We start from the raw sequence: 17,395 nt of genomic DNA, 5'->3' as shown, positions 1-17,395 counted from the left end.
CTTGGGACTGTTGACTCCCAAACTCTCTTGGGTCAGATTGACTTGGCCGTTCCATCTAGACCTACCCGTACTTTTAGGCCTATCCGTCTACCCATATGTAGGTCTAATTATGCTGATCATGAACCTTTTAGGGTTTTATGCCATAATTCTAACTCCCTCTGTCAAACCCTATCCCCTGAACTGTCTTTTAAACTAATTGCATGCAATATTTATAATCATTTAAATTTAGCTAACTTTTAACTTATCTTTTTCCGCCTTTAGTAACTTAGTACCATTATTAACAGATAATTGTTAATTTAATAATAAATAAAAAAATAAAAAAATAATCGCCGCCTTCAGCAAGCTTGCAAGTGACTAAAAATGTCACACAAGCCACTGTGAATTTCGCTTCGATCCAATTCCTCAAGCTCGCCGTGAAACATCTCAAATTTGCTGATCAACTTCTCGACTTGCTCTTGCTTTACACGAGCATGTAGTAGTCACAGTCTGACGACTCATTCTGCCAAGCGGTAGCTAACCTTTTCATTTTCTCGCATAATTCCGTTGACTTAAGACCAACGTCTCTAGCGGGAAGATGATCGCGAAGAGTAACACGAGCAATAGACGACAAGAGCCGAGCCCAGCAAGCGAACAGCTATTTACGAACTGTATATACAAAGGCGACCGGTGTAAGAAACGTTTCTTGCGGGAAGATGACCGAAAAGAGAAGCGCAAGCCAACAGCTACGTGCACTACCGAATATGCAGGGGAGGCCGGTGTATATATGTATGGATAACTTATGTGGTCGATGACACTGGTTGAGATGGCAATTAGTTAAGATCTTTGAATGCTATATTAGTTTGTGATTGCACTGATGGATTATTTATTGCACAATCACGTCGGGGTCACCAAATGTTAAGCTATTAAGCGTTTTTAATAACTGTTGCAATTTGAAGTTAATGAAAGTCGAGAGGCTGTTTATAATTCACAATTTATTTGCATATGTAAACCAACTTATCGCGTATGTACATATGGGGATGATTGGGGCGAACGATTGATGCGAGGATGTTAGTCTAATAGCTGCGACGATTAGCTCAAGACTGCCCATGCAAGGGCTGACGGGCCAAATTGCCGGGCCCTATGCAGCAAGCTTAGACGCGAGCGAGAGCGTATGATAGCCCGAGAGCGTTACGGGGACGCTGTTAAGCCGAGTCCGAGAGATTGCGACATAAGGAGAAGAAAGAATTCGGCTGCATGCGCAAATGCGGTAGCAAATGATCTTTGCAGTGGGGGCATTGGAAACGACAACACCAAAATGCATTTCCTTTGGGCCGCACCACTGGCAATAATTTAAAATATTTAAGCTGCTTGACCCGACAGTATATTTAGATACATCATTGTTTTAGTTATAATAAACAAAAAAGTCGAGAACCGACGGCGTTTGCATAATTTTTATAATTTATAAGAAACCTGTTTGAAATAAGGAAATAAATGTGTAATTATATTATTGTAATATTTTATATTTTGTGGTATAAATCAAATAAATAACAGCTTTTATTTCATTTCCCGCACCCTAGCGTACCATACCCCCACCCCCTGGCCATTCTTCATTTATTTTGTGGCGGTAGGTCAGTCCATCAAAAGACCCAAAACAAGAACCAAACTCAAATTTCAGTTCTAGCGGCCAGCAATACTAAGCACACACACGCAAAGTACGTGAGAATGCATGTGCACCCATACACTAAAACATGCTGGTGGCAAAACAGAACCGGACCTGAGAGAGTTCAAAAAATCTGAAAAAGCATACAATCACATATTTTTGTCGAAACATATTGCGTGTGTACTAACACATGCAAAGATGTTCTCTCTGTGCTCTCTCTCTCATGATGACGTCACTCTCGGGTACGCAACGCGCTAGCCAGTGTGTGACGCATTCGTTGTATGAACTGGCACATCTATATACTGTATGTTTAGTGGTCTTACCCGTGCTCTCTTCATCAATCTTCAGGAAGTCGTTGTGGAGTAGATGAGCACTCGGAATTCCTGCCAGAATAATTGTGTGGTTTGAAGTCCGCTTCCTCAGCGGAAAGCCTGCAAAGCTAAGTGCGGCTTGTAACTCGCGGACGGCTAGTCGAGCCTCAAGGACATCGTCGACGTACATGAATGACCGGATAATGTGACTTGCTCTCGGGAATCTGGACTGGACGTCGCCTGCTAGCTGTTGCAACACTCGGATGGCAAGAAAAGGAGCACAGCTGACTCCAAGGGTTACGGTCTTTAGTTCATAGTCGCGGATGTGTCCCTCCTTGTTTCGAAGGAAAGGGGTGTGTTTGGGGTCAACCCAAATCTGGCGATACATTTAGGTGATGTCTGCGTTGAACACGTACCGGAAATAACGCCAGTTTAGGATCTGTAGGGTCAAGTCAGATTGGAGGACCGGGCCGGCGTGCAGAAGATCATTCAACGGAGTGCGTTGGTCTAAGGGCTGGATGTGTTAAATACATCGCGGACCTTCGTGGTAGTGCTGTCAGGCTTGAAGACAGCGTGGTGCGGAAGGTAGTAAGTTGAGGACCCATGAGTCGGAGGAACTTCTGTCATGTGATCAAGGGCTAGGTATTCTTGGATCACGGAGTCGTATTGCTTTTGTAAGGTGGCGTCTCTTGTTAAACGATTTTCGTTCCGCAAAAACTGAGTCAGGGCAATCGACCTGGAATACCCCAGATCGGATCCGAGACGATCTGGGTCACGCAACGGCAACGCGACAAAGTACTTTCCATTCGACGTTCTCGAAGTGGTTCGGAAGAAATTGCTTTCGCAGTAGGCATCCGACTCGCCTACAATTTTCCCCGGTACTGTCTCCACCTCCCAAAACTTGGTAAGAAGCTGGTCTAAGGGAGCCTCTAGCTCGCTCGAAACTTGCGTATAGAAGGGTGAAATACTGCTTTGTACAGTATTGGGCACTGGGCCGGTAAGTACCCACCCGAAAACGGTTTCCTGCTCGAGGAGAGAGCCACAGATGTTGGTCAGTGAGCCGCTTAACAGAATGGACGGAAGGATATCCGCTCCAATCAGGACATCTATTTGTGAACCCTCATAGAAGGTCGGATCCGCCCATGCGAGGTTCGGCAGGTCTCGCAACGAATTTTGCGGAATCGGATAAGATGGAAGGTTACCCGCCAGTTCCGGCAGAACGTAAGCGTGGCGTTGACGTGCAAATCCGGCCTCGCCGGGAATGGATGACAAAATGACTGAGCTTCGTGGATTGAGCGGATTCTGTCTGATTGAGGCCCGACTTGTGCCTGGATACGTCAGAACGGCCACTTGATTATTTTGAAGAGACGTTCCGTAATAAACGTTACCTCGAAACCCGGGTCGATTAGAGGGCGGGCGTGGAAGTTTGTCCCCAAGTGGCAAATATTAATAATGGCCGTGCCCAGGAGTACAGCCCTCTTGCCGGAGGCGAATTCGTTCTGAACACTAGGCTGAACTTCGGCAGGTGTCGAAAGTGGTACGGAAATGGACACGGATTGGCTGGAAACTGGAGTGGCACGGTGCAGCAGCGTATGATGCCGGTCTCCACACGTGTTGCAGTTGTGGGCGCTTTGGCATTCCCGCATCTGGTGACATCTTGCGAAACAGTTTAAGCAAAGCAGTTTTTGCTTAATATAGCTGGCGCGAGCATCAGGTCTCATCTGAAGGAATTGAGGGCATACCCGGATCGGATGGTTCTCTTTGGAGCAAAGATCACACGTTCTCCGCTTCGAATCCACAGTTGTTCCGAACGAGTGATCCCGCCTTGCAACAGGGCTCCCTTGGGACTGGAATCGGTTGTGATTGCCCTTTGAATTTTCTGACAAGGGTAGGCTCGCCATGGAGTTGGACTGAGTCTCCATGCTTGGATGGCCGTCCTCGGTCACTTCGAGAGACAGGTACCGCTCCGCCAAGAACTTGTCCATGGTGTGCCAGGTAGGAATTTCGGACTTGTGCGTCACGGATTGCTTCAAAAGCTCTAAGGTCGTCTTTGGCAGCTTAACAGAAATGATATACACTAGCACTCCGTCAGCGAAAACGCTGTCTGTAGAGACCTCGGAGTGGATGAGTGTCGTTAGGCACTTGTGGACAGCCCTCTGGAGCTCTTTTAGCGGTACGGATTTGGGGCAGACTGAAAAGGATCTTCAGCTGGGCTTTGAGTATCAGCCTTTTGTTTTGGAAACGCTCACGGAGGGCGTTCCATGCGGACGAAAAACCCTCGTTCGTGAGTGGAGCCTGTGCCACTATGTCGTGGCCCTAACCGTTCGTCTTTTTGTTGAGATGGAACAGTTTTTCCACTGGAGCCAACCTCGTGTTTTCTATGTAGCTGGCGGTGAACAGGTCTCGGAACGTGAGCCACTTCTGGTAGTCGCCACTGAAAACGTCAGTGTCACATGGAGGAAGGCGGCAACCGCCGGTAGTCGTCTTTTGAACGGCCAGTTGCCGCGTGTGAGGAGCAGTCGGGGGCTCGAGCTGATCGTTCACTTCGGCAAGGCATTGCGCGTAGACCGCGTAGCAGTCATCGTACATCCCTTGGACGTCAGCTACCCCCTCTGGATCTACTTCCGTTATCGCCTCCACACAGGCCTCGAACTCCGCGTCCACCTTCGCCCACAGGCTTCGGAGTTGATCTCGATGGACTTGGGAGAGCGAGCGGGTTGGTGTGCTAGCATCAGGAGCGCTGAGCTTCTGGTCGAAGCGTGTCAGTCTGCTTGCAGCCAAGGCAAACTTAGACCGTGCGGAACTGGCGGCCGATTGGGCCATAGTGCTGGGAGACGTGCGAGGGACTCCCGAGAGGAGCAACAAGGCCTCGAAGGCATGTGGTGCATGATGTAAGGAAGTTCTCAGGCCGAGGTACAGCTTCTCAGTCTGTACAGGGCCCGGTCCTTCCCCACAGCAAAATTTGTTGTGTGAGGACCTAAGGGGAGAGCCGCTCGTGGCGAAGGCGCGCCCGTGGGGTGGATCGTGGGACGGTCGGGCCTGGCCCGGCCACGAGGCGTGGGTGAAGCCGTGCTTGGGAGCTGCAGAAACGTGCGTTCAGGGTCATGTGTTGCGGGAGACGGGGTTTGGGTCAGGGATCGGAAAGGTGTGGGAGAGGGGAGCCCAGCCTCGCAGATGCCGCATGATCCACGACTCACATCTGCGTCGCCGGGTCCCCCGGGCGAGGGTGTAGGAGAGGGAACCCAGCTTTGCGAATGCCGCGTGAATCCACGACTCACATCCAGCATCGCCGGGTCCCCAGGGGAGTAAGGTATAGGAGAAGGAAAACCCAGCTTGGTGAATGCCGCATGAATCCACGACTCACATCCACTTCGCCGGGCCTCCCGGTAAAAGGGAAGAGAGGGGGAGGGGGGTGAGTGACTCCTACGGGCGAATGTTCTGAGACAGGTGGGTTGAGGTTGGTGTCTTTATTGTTTTCGGATCATTTCCCTACTTAAAATCCCGCACCTGCAGCGGGGAAATAAACGCCAAAAAATTATCATAAACAACACGTGGGCATAGATATGTAAAGAAACTGCGGGAATGTTCTGCTTATACCTGCCTACTGCACCGATCTATCCCCCTCAGAGCTCACATACGTGAGGTGGCTCACCCTTGTGTCCGTTCTTTGGGTCCTGTTCTCCCACGGCGGGTCCTCGTCACTTCGGTGGCTTCCTTTGCACACCGCGTGGGTGCGGTCACAGCTGGTTTTATTCACCGCGTGCGGGCGAACACGGCTTATTACGTACACGGCGCAGTCACGGCTAGTTTTTCACATCTATTTTGGCTTCCGTCGCACAACCGGTCTGGCTCAGTCCTCGGAGATCACTCCCGAGCTTGGCTCGCGCTGGACCGTGCCAGGTCTCGGCTTTTCTTTTTCGCCGCCTTCGGCTGCCGGCCTCGGCTGCGTGTGTGTATTGCCTGCTTCGCCGTCGGCTCTTTTCCTCGGCTGCTTGGGCGTAAGACCGATCGGCGGCTTCTCTGCCGCTTCGCTCTCTTTCATGTTGTCTCTTTTCGTCTTCGCCTTCGTATAGCCGTGGTGTGCGTCTCTCTTCGCTGCGTGGCCGTAGTGTGCGTCTCTCTTACGTGTTGGTTCTCTTAGTTCTAATAAGTAACGAGGGGGAACGTTGTGAGTTGCTGCGGACACCGCAACTCTACAGTTATACCCGATACTAAGTCAGTATGGCTCTCCTCCGGCAGCGCCGCTAATATTAAACGACACGACAAAGAGTGCGTGCGAGAGTCAGTCTGAGCGTGACGTCGGGCGCTGCGTAGCCAATGCAAATTGATTTGTTCCTTTTGGCTACAAAAATTATCTGATCTGATCCAGATTCCGCAGTCTAAAAGATATGGTCATTCTCTACGATTCTGCGTTTTTGGTTTTCTCGTATCTTTAAAATTGTGGATGCCACAGATTTTCGCCCTTTGTGGGGGCGGAAGTGGGCGGGGCAAAGTTTTGAAATATTTTTGTAGCAGTGACATATCACAGAAGTCTGGATCCAAACCATCGTTGCTCTGGCTCTTATAGTCTTTGAGCATTAGGCGCTGAAGGGGACGGACAGACGGACAGACGGACGGACGGACAGACAGACATGGCTCAATCGACTCGGCTATTGATGCTGATCAAGAATATATATACTTTATGGGGTCGGAAACGATTCCTTCTGGACGTTACACACATCCACTTTTACCACAAATCTAATATACCCCAATACTCATTTTGAGTATCGGGTATAAAAAGGCCTACTGTTTTGGGATTTCTTACTTTAATGGGTGAAAATAAGGATTCATTGCTGTTTGTCTTGGTAATACTAATAATAATAGAAGTAATAAAATCGGATAATAGTGATAATGAACTGAGATTATAATGAAATTAGATAACAAGCCGTCGGGGCGGTCCCTTCAGGGGATGGTGTCGTGGTCAGTGTTGTGGAGGCTTATGCCTTCACACTCCCTTCCTACTTCGGGGTGGGGCGCGGTGAAATGCGCACCAAATTTCCGCTGATGCATACGCGGAAGCGTTGGCCGTCGTGGTGTTCTAGGCTGCGGATCCGGCTGCGCCCGTGACGCGCCGCTTTTGCCTGAGCGCTGGCGCCTTCCAGCAGGCTTTGCGGTACGCGGCGGTCAGGCGTGCTTACCCGTCGTCCCAGCTGGTGTCCGGGATCGGGCCGTTTGGGTTCTCCTGCCCTCCTAGGATCCAAGCTACCTCCTCGTCTCCGTCATCCCTGGGTATCGGGGACACGGGTCCGTCCCCCAGGCCGAGTTCCTGGAGCAGTTGGGGCAGCTCATTGCCGGTTACGTGTCTGGGTGGCTCGTGTTCATCCTGAAGGCCGAGGTTCCGGAGCCGTCGGGGCAACGCATCGCCCAGACTGCCGTCGCTGATCCGTAGCGGAGTGGTGTCGTCCTCTCCTAGGAGCTGTACCTCGTCGTCGCTTGTTGTGTCGTTGTCCGACGCGGGGATGATCTCCCTCTCGGGCCTGGGTGGGGTGATGGGCCGTGGATGGGCGAGCAGCAGTTGCAGGGTCCTGTCGGCGTCCTTCCAGGTGGTCCAAGGTGCCACGTCAACCGCGATGTTGGCTGGAGTGTTCTTCTGGCAGTTGGCCGGCCCATCTTCGTCCTCGCTCACGTCCGAGTATGGGCCCGTCGTGGCCCGCTCGGCATCCAGTTGGCGGTTTAGCTCCCGGACGGAGTGCTTGACCCATGGGCGGCCACCCGCTTTTCCGAAGCGTCGGTCGTGCAAGAACTCTTCATCGGTGCTTGCCTGGCAGGTCGGCTCCCAGTGCTTGTCGTCCTCCATCGTCGGGCTGGTGGACCCTTCGTCGGAGCTGCTGTCGTAGTTCGGCCGTGGGGTCAGCGGTTCTCCAATGCGGTACAGGTAATAGGGCGGTGGTGGTGAGGACCGCAGCCGCAGTTTGTGCGCGACTGGGGAGCTGCTCTGCCCCTCGGAGTTGGGGTCTAGGTTGACGTGTCCTGGCTCGACGCGTCTTCGAGTCGCGCGTGGGGTGACGGCGGTACCTGTTCCTTGGCCTGGATGCTTGCGGCGGCGTGGGCGTCTTGGTAACTCCTGCTGGGCCCGGCCTGCTCGGACCTCCTCGTCTGAGTCCGATGGCCGCATCGCCTCCACTGTGATGATCCTAGACAGGCTGTTTCGTGAAGTGTTCGGATGGACGACGTCGTTGAGCCATGCCCAGGTCATGGTTGTCGCCCGGCGGGGCGACGGTGGGCCTTCGGGGCGGGCCCGACGTCGGGATGGCCCAGGTGGCCTGGGTGGTCGTGGTATGGCTCCTGTTGATGGTCCAGGCTGCGTGGTGTTGCCCGGTTCTGCTTGCGGGGTCGGAGAGTGGTGTCTTGCTTGTGGTTGGCTGGTCGTGGACCGTGGTTGCCTTGAGCTGGGCGGCGACGCACCCATAGGATGCCCCTCCGTGCCATCCTCTGCCTCTAGAGGCTGTGCGTCGCTCGTCCTTGGGTTGTCCATGTCGGATCTGGTGGGGGGAAGAAACCTTGTTTGGTTAGAACCTGCCCTGTGCTACTGATGTGCCCTGTGCCCTGTGCCCTGGGTTTCCCTGATCGGTGCATTTCTAGTTTCTGGCTATTTCTTACTCTAATCCCTTAAGGGGAGTTAAGCTATCTTACTGAGTGTGGACGCGGTTTCCCCTTGCGGGGCGAGGACATTACGGCAGCGCACTACCATAAGTGGCCCTCATGAACTCGCGGTTTTCCTGGTGCTGGGGTCGTCGTCATCGTTGTCTTCGTTGTCTTCGCTGGTGAGTGTGTGCTCGTTGTCGTGGTAGGCCTTGAGGTCGGCTAGTCCGGCCGTTCGTCGTTGTCTTCCCGGATGCTTCTGGAGTCGTGCTATGGTGGGAGAAATAAATTTAATTACTTTGTAAGGCCCCTCATATTTGGGAGCCAGTTTGGCAGCGAAGTTGTCCGCCGCTTTGGACAGGTGATGTTGGCGTAGCATCACGAGCGTCCCGATCGTGGGTCTCCATTCGCGTCGACGTAGGTTGTAGGTCCTGCTCTGCGTCTGTGATGCCTGCTGGGTATTTTCTTGTACGATGGCGAAGATTTCCTTGAGTCGCTTGGCCTTGTTGGTTGGGGTCTCTGTCACTTCGCATAGTCGTGGGGTCGTCTCTTCGTACAAGGCTCCAGGCAACCGAGGTTCCCGGCCGAGTACGATGAATGCTGGGCTGAAGCCTGTGGTGTCCGATGTGCTGCTGTTGATGGCTAGGCTGAGTCCTGTTGGCTCGTTCCGTGTGGTTTTGTTGTGGCGTATAGGGCGCCGTATACTCCAATTCCATGCCTGCTAGTTTGCAGAACTTTCGGAAAGAGCGACTTGTGAATTGGGTCCCGTTGTCGCATACGAATTTCCGTGGGGTTCCGAAGCGGCTCAGGATCCGTTCCCGGAAAGCGGTCTCCAGTAGTGCGGTGGTGGCCTTGCGTAGTGGGACCAACTCCACCCACTTGCTGAAGGCGTCGAAGAACACCAGCAACATAGTATTGCCGTGTTTGGATCGGGGCAATGGTCCAATGAAGTCGGCGCAGACGATGTCCAGTGGTTCTTGGGCTTGGCGGGTGTGCATCTTCCCTCCTGGTTTTGGTTTGACTCACCTTGTACTGCTGGCACTTGGTGCACTGCTGGATATATCGGGCGATATCTCGGTGCAGTCCGGCCAGTAGTACCTCTGGGCTATTCGTGTCGCTGTCTTCCTGATTCCGAGGTGTCCTGCTGTCGGATGGTCGTGGCACTCTTCTAGCACGCGTCGGCGGTGTTCCTTGTTGACACATAGTTTCCATAGTTGACACAAGGATCCAGTGGATCCTTGCGCGGATGCCACAGAGGAAGTCGAGCCCCAAGATGAAGTCGTCTAATACCGTGGGGAGTATAAGAAGAGATACCTGTGTTTCTTGCTGATCCAGGCGCACTGTGACTGCTATCGCTTGGTTGATCTCCTTCCTGGTTCCATCTGCCAGGCGGATCCTGGTCCTCACCTCTCGCCTGTTCTCGGTCGTCCCTATCTCCTTCGCCAGCCGCTCAGTGATGAAGGATCGTGTGGCTCCAGTGTCGAGGGTGGCCGCAAATGCTCTCCCATTGATGTCCACCAGGGCAGCGATCCTTCCTCCGGTCATGCTTAATGGGTGGGTTTCTCCTGTTCCTGGGTACGCGCCTCCGTCCATGTTGGGCGGAGACCCGACCCGTTTCCCGACGCGGGTTTCCGGCAGCAGTTGATGGTCCGGACCCCTCGGTGGCCACATTCCCAACAGAACAGCTTCTGTCGGTTTGTGCACGCACCACTGAAATGGCCGTTTTCCCCGCAGTTCCGGCAGGCTCGTTGTACATCGATCGCCTGCTCTTGCTCCTGGCCGATTCCTCGGTTGGCGATCTCGGTTTTCCCGGGTGTCTCGTGTGTGTTGCCTCGTTGTGGGTTGATTCCATTGCCGGTATAGGCGGTACGGGGTCGATGGTTCTGCGTGGTCCCGATGCTGCGGAGTGCGTCTCGGTCCCGCGCGGTTTCGTAGGCCGAGACGAGCTGGGTCAATTCGGTGAGTGATCAGAAATCTTCTCTGCGCGTGACTGCATTTGATACTCCGGACGGAGATTTTCGTAGATCCGCTCGACTTCCTGTTCCTGAGTATACTGGGCTCGTTGCATCATCAGACGCAACTCGATAAGGTAATCCCGGAAGGATTCCTTGGGCTTCTGTTCCCGACATCGTATGGTGTCTTCCAGCCGCTGGAAGTATCTGGGGGGCAGGAAGAATGACAGGAATTCTTTCCGAAAGTCTGTCCAATTCTGTCCCTGCATCTGAAAAGTTCCGACCCATCCTTCGGCCTTATCTGTAAGGAGACCGGAGATGGCTCGCGGCAACTGCTCTGGGTCCGCTAGTGGGTCCGCGTGGCCGTCGAAAGTAAATCCCTATTTCCGGAGTTTGTCCGCCAGTAACGAGTGCGAGATCTCACCCCCTCCGGGGCGTGAGACCCGATGTCCCTGAGGAAGACGTGGCTGTTCTCCTTCCGTGGTTGTCTGGTGGCTAGGCGTGGCCAGGGGTCCAGCGGTAGTGGGTATTGGCGCGTGGTTCTTGCTGGACGCCTTTGGTCTGGTTCCTTGGAGTGGTCCTTGGGCAGCTCGTTGTGGTTGCTCGGTTGCTGACTCGCGGTATCCGTGGGTGGATCCTTGGCTCGTGCTGGGCAGCTCGGGTACAATTAATCGCAGTTTTGGTCCCTCCTTGCTGTCTTCCATCTTCATCCGGCTCTCTGGCCCGGGTGACATGGCTGGACTCCGGTGGTCCCTGGGGCTCGGTATGTTCCCAAAGTGCGTAGCCAATTCGTCCAGCCTTGCCTGCACGGTTTCGGGGTGCCCAGGGCGTGCGATGAATGCGGTGATCCGGCTCCGTAGGTCCTCTACAGTCCCAGTTTCTCCTAGTCCAAACTCCTTAGCTAGGCTCTGCAGCTCGTCCTTCCTGCGGGACGCTATCCAGCGGATGTTCATCCTGATCCTGGTACACTAATCGGGGCACCGGTACGAGTCCTTATCAGCACGGTACTGGGTCTGGGGCTACTGTACTAGGATACACGGCACTGGGTGGAGAGTCCTGTTCGAGGGACACGCGGCACGGTACTGGATCGGTGATCCTATACTAGGATACACGGCACTGGGGTGGGGGGATCCTGTTGAATTACACGCGGCACGGTACTAGATCGGTGATCCTGTACTAGGATACACAGCACTGGGTTGGATGATCCTGTCGATACGTGGCGCGGTGCAGGGAAAGGTTCTGTCTGACTGCTCGGTGGTAACTGTGTGACTGCTCGGTAACAACTGCCTGACTGCTCGGAAATGACTGTCTGACTGCTCGGTAACAACTCTGTCGCTGCTGCTTCTCCGCTCTGCCGCTGCCTCGTTGCTCTGTCACTGCTGCTTTGCTGCTCTGCCGCTGCGCCGCTGCTGCTGCTTTGCTACTTTGTCGCTGGTGCCGCTTTGTCGCCGTCGCGTGCCATTTTCTCCCGGCACGCGGTGCTGTGTCTTCGGCGTTTCTCCCCGTCTCTTTCTGTCTCGTCCGTGGCTGGCTGCGTGGTTTTTTTTTTTCGCGTGGTTTTCGCCGGCGCGTCTGGAACACGTGCCGGCGGCTGTTGCTTGGGGGGTATTAGAGAAACCAGCCTCAGCTGTACATAAGTCGAGGGATCAAAGATTGGTGCTGGCTATTCGCCGGGACTCTGATTTTTGGCTGCTAATCACTGATTTTAAGTTTTCCTTCCTTTTCTCCTGCTGCTTTTCCTGATCCGTGGCTCCTAATCATCGTTTGCCGTTTTGCTTTTGTGGGTCTTTCCTTTTAATTGTTGGCTGCTGCTTGGTTCCCTTTTCACTTTTAACTGCTTTTCACTTATTCCCTATGCCCTATTCCCTAACCTAGCTTGGTGAATGCCGCATGAATCCACGACTCACATCCACTTCGCTGGGCCTCCCGGTAAAAGTGAAGAGAGGGGGAGGGGGGTGAGTGACTCCTACGGGCGAATGTTCTGAGACAGGTGGGTTGAGGTTGGTGTCTTTATTGTTTTCGGATCATATTCCTACTTAAAATCCCGCGCCTGCAGCGGGGAAATAAACGCCAAAAAATTATCATAAACAACACGTGGGCATAGATATGTAAAGAAACTGCGGGAATGTTCTGCTTATACCTGCCTACTGCACCGATCTATCCCCCTCAGAGCTCACATACGTGAGGTGGCTCACCCCTGTGTCCCTTCTTTGGGTCCTGTTCTCCCACGGCGGGTCCTCGTCACTTCGGTGGCTTCCTTTGCACACCGCGTGGGTGCGGTCACAGCTGGTTTTATTCACCGCGTGCGGGCGAACACGGCTTATTACGTACACGGCGCAGTCACGGCTAGTTTTTCACATCTATTTTGGCTTCCGTCGCACAACCGGTCTGGCTCAGTCCTCGGAGAGCTTGGCTCGCGCTGGACCGTGCCAGGTCTCGGCTTTTCTTTTTCGCAGCTTCTCTGCCGCTTCGCTGCTGCGCCGCCTCCGGCTGCCGGCCTCGGATGCGTGGGTGTATAGCTGCGTGTGTGTATTGCCTGCTTCGCCGTCGGCTCTTTTCCTCGGCTGCGTGGGCGTAAGACCGATCGGCGGCTTCTCTGCCGCTTCGCTCACTTTCATGTTGTCTCTTTTCGTCTGTGTATAGCCGTTCTCTTCCTTGCGTTGGCTGCGTGGGCGTAAGAGCGTATCTCTTTCGTGTTGGTTCTCTTCGCCTTCGTATAGCCGTGGTGTGCGTCTCTCTTCGCTGCGTGGCCGTAGTGTGCGTCTCTCTTACTTGTTGGTTCTCTTAGTTCTAATAAGTAAAAAGGCCTACTGTTTTGGGATTTCTTACTTTAATGGGTGAAAATAAGGATTCATTGTTGTTTGTCTTGGTAATACTAATAATAATAGAAGTAATAAAATCGGATAATAGTGATAATGAACTGAGATTATAATGAAATTAGATAACAAGCCGTCGGGGCGGTCCCTTCAGGGGATGGTGTCGTGGTCAGTGTTGTGGAGGCTTATGCCTTCACAATGAGCCCTGGACGTGGTCGGACCGCGCTCAGCTGGGGCCGGACGGGAAGATGTGGGCGTAGTGACTGAGCCGTTGGAGCTGGGTGGATGGGTCAACCTCAGCGAACGCACCCTCTTAAACTTCTGGCGAGATTTCTTCTCAGCAGTGCGCATGTTTTGCTGATGGATTTGCGATAACGCGTATTAGAGTCGCAAAGATAGGTGAACGGAAATGGCGACGTGGAACTTGAGAACTACGAACCGTGGATTAGTTGTTTTTGGTGGAATTTATTGCGAATATTTATATCATGGAAATAGTACACCGTGGCCGGAATATTGTATAAATATTGATATAAATACTACGATCAAGAAACAAATGTCCAACCAAGAACGAAAATTGAGGATGGACGATAATATTGAGGCATATGTCCGTTCAAAACAATATACTCTCGAAATGCAGGGTAGCGCGTCACTTGGCGTTCCGTTACGGTCAAGCGCGGCACAGAAAAATATTCTCCCAGCAACTACAACGCAGGCAAAGAAACGGTAGAGAAGCGAAAGCGAAAAGAAAAACGAAAAGAATGCACCGCTGCTGCTGCTTGTATGTGTGTATGTGTGGCTGTAAGTGCTATGTACCGCGGCTTGGGTTAGGTTAGGTTAGGTTAAGGCGGTAGCCGAGAGGGGGGGGGGGGGGGGGGATAAGAGCCTCCCGCCCCCAAGCTCACTTGGACCTATAAAAGGTCCGTTGTGTTGCCGCATGGGCATGTGCCCCTTCGCGTTGCCCGAACCGTGAGAGCATACTACTGCAGGTTAAGGGCAGTCCCATCTGGTGGCTTGTATTTGGACAAGGTCCCTGGTTTGATTTCGGACAGGTCCGAAATGTCCGTGAGGAAAGCGGCCCCGACAATACGAAAACGACGATTTCCAAGGGCTGGGCAGTAACAGAAGAAATGGGGGACCGATTCCTCCTCCTCCTCGTCGCGACAACTCCTGCAGAAGTCGTTATGAGGGATTGACAGTCTGGAGGCAAGAGTGCCGATCTGCCAGTGTCCCGTAATGGCTCCAGTAACTGCAGAGCACTGTGCTCTGCTGAGTCTATACAGCTCTGCTGAGCGCTTCTTCGATCGATATGGCCATATCAATCTTGAGACTTTACAGGAAACGGTTTGCTGCCATCTCCTATTGGCATTTTGCTCGAACATTTCGTGCGTTAGGAGCCCAAGGGCATCTCTACCTGCTCTCTCCGATAGGAGAGGGATTGTTGTACCCTGCCTGGTTAGCTCGTCGGCGGCGTCGTTCCCCTCGATGTGGCCGGGGACCCATATAAGGAAGGGTCAGTCATTAATAGTCGCTGAGTTCGACCATATTGAGCCTAGAGCTTTAATAGCTGTTTGACTGTCCGAGAAGACGCACACTAAGTGCGTGTCTAGAAGTAGTTTGGAGACGATAGAAATTACCTCCTTGATGGCACCAACCTTCGTTTGGAACACAGTGATCCGGGAGCCTGAAGCAATGACTGATGTTCAACTCGCTGCAGTAGACCTCCCAAGTGGCCGTCTTACTTTGAGCCATCAGTGTAGAAGTGAACCGCATTTGCAGGTCCTGGTTCGCACATCTCCTAGTCCTCCCTAGGTGGGTTTGATACCTGGAAGGGCGTCGAGAGGTGATCACTAGGAATACAGTAATCTGTCCTCTCTGGTAATTGCGGGAGTCTCATCAGGATTCCCGAGTGCCCAACAGCGGACGCCTTCCACAGTCTGGCTTCTCTCATTCTGAGGACGGAAAATGTTGCCACCTTCTTTCCCATCAGATCTACAGGGAGGAGGTCCAGCACAGTATCCGGGGTATCCCCTGGATGAGTGCGTAGCCTGCCAGTGATGCATAGCTCTGCCATGCGTTGAATTCGGTTGAGTTTATTGCGGCATGTCCTTCTGTCTAAGGCTGGCCACCATACCACCACTCCATAGAGCATGATCGGTCGTATGATGGCGGTATAGAGCCACCGGACTATATAGGGGGTCATTCCCCATTTTAGTCCGATGGCTTTCCTGCAAGTATAGAGGGCCACTGTAGCTTTCTTTAGTCTATCCTCTATGCTCAATTTCCAGTCGAGCTTTCTATCGAGGATCAGGCCAAGATACTTGGCGTTGTTGCTGAAATCTAGCGCTTCCCCACATAGTCTAGGGGGAATCAGTACCGGAACTTTTTACTTCCTAGTGAAAAGCACCATTTCGACATTTTCGTGAGAGTACTTGTCATGCACTCACACAACGTCTGCGGAAATTTTCCGGAGAGTGCTATAGCAACATCGTCCGCATACGCTACCACACGGCAGCCACCCCCCTCTATATCCCGCAGCAGTGCGTTCACTGCCACGTTCCATAGGAGGGGCGAGAGCCCCTCTGCTGACAAATCTGGTACACGTTGATGTCCCCAGTGAGGCCTCAATCGAGTGTAGGGCCGTTTCGGTGGATCTTCCCTTCCGATAGGCATGCTGGGAGTCCGAGATCAGACTGGACGGAATGCACGCCGTGAGATGCAGCCCCAGGAGCCGCTCCATCGCCTTTAGAAGAAAAGATGATAGACTTATGGGTCTGAAATCTTTTGGGGCAGTGTGCGAGGGCTTGCCTGCCTTGGGTATGAATACGACTTTGGTCTGAAGCCAGGTGTCAGGAAAGCACCCGTGGGAGAAGATTCCCCGTAAATTATTTTGAGCCAGATAATGGCTTTATGTCCCGCGTGAATCAGTTGGGCAGGGAAAATGCCGTCTGGCCCCGCGGACTTGTAGGGTTTAAAGCTTCTGATCGCCCAGGAAATGTTCTCCTGTTTTAGCAGTCTCAGGATGGCATTTGAGGCGACAGAAGGAGGCGCGAGGTAGTTGGGTCTGTTTTCATCGCAGCCAGGGAAGTGGGTATTTAGGAGAAGATTTAGCGACTCATCGCTGGACGTAGTCCACGACTGGTCGGTGTTCTTCAAGTAGCCCAGGGTGGGTGTTGTCTTCGAGAAAACTCTGCGCAAGCGTGAGGCTTCTGAGTTACTCTTTGTCGAGCACCTTATTGCAGGCGTCGGTAAAGATCTTAAGAAGACGAGTCGTGGCCTCCGTGGAGAACTCCTCCTCAGACGGGGCTCAGGGAGAACACGACAGAGGTAATCAGAGTACCGAGTCCAGTTTGTCCGCCTGATGTTCCGGAATCGGACTGGCTTCGGTACTGCGAAGGAGAAGACAGTTTCCACGTACCTGTGGTCCGAGAAGGAGTGCTCTTCCAGGACCCTCCAGGATACAATATTACGCTGTATCTCATGAGAGGCAAGCGTGATGTCCAGGACCTCCTTGCGGTTTTTAATAATGAAGGTGGGATCACTACCCCGGTTTAATAAGACCATCTGAGTGGTCAGTAAGTAACTGAAAAGGTAGTCACCCCTTTCGTTTGTGTCAGTGCTTCCCCACTGACAGTGATGTGCATTGGCATCGCACCCCACAATTTGGCCGATGTCCTTGGCCGAGCAGTCTGCGATTAGAGCCCAGAGAGGCGCGTGTGGAGGGGGGGTCTGGTTGTTCATGCCCCATGTATGCGGAGCAGATCCTGAGTGAGCGCTCCTGGCCTTCGAGGCTCACTGCGGTGTGGTCTTCATTGCTGAAATTTGGGAGCAAAAATAAGTGCAACTCTCTTTTTGCAAGAATGCAGGTACGAATTTTACCTGCGGTTTTAGCTACGTATAGCTTGTAGTCAGAAGTGCTCAGACCGGAGACCCTGTTTCCGAGGATCCAGGGCTCCTGAATGAGGACTATGTCGGCTCCACCCTTGGCCAGGTGGAGCCGTAGAGCAGCGCATGCTGCCTTAAAATGGTGGAGGTTCATCTGCAGGAGCGTCAACGCCA

Source organism: Drosophila persimilis, unplaced genomic scaffold, assembly GCF_003286085.1.
Source record: "Drosophila persimilis strain 14011-0111.01,24,50 unplaced genomic scaffold, DperRS2 tig00000002-arrow-pilon, whole genome shotgun sequence".
NCBI lineage: Eukaryota > Metazoa > Arthropoda > Insecta > Diptera > Drosophilidae > Drosophila > Drosophila persimilis.
Note: the sequence above shows the minus strand (reverse complement) of the source record.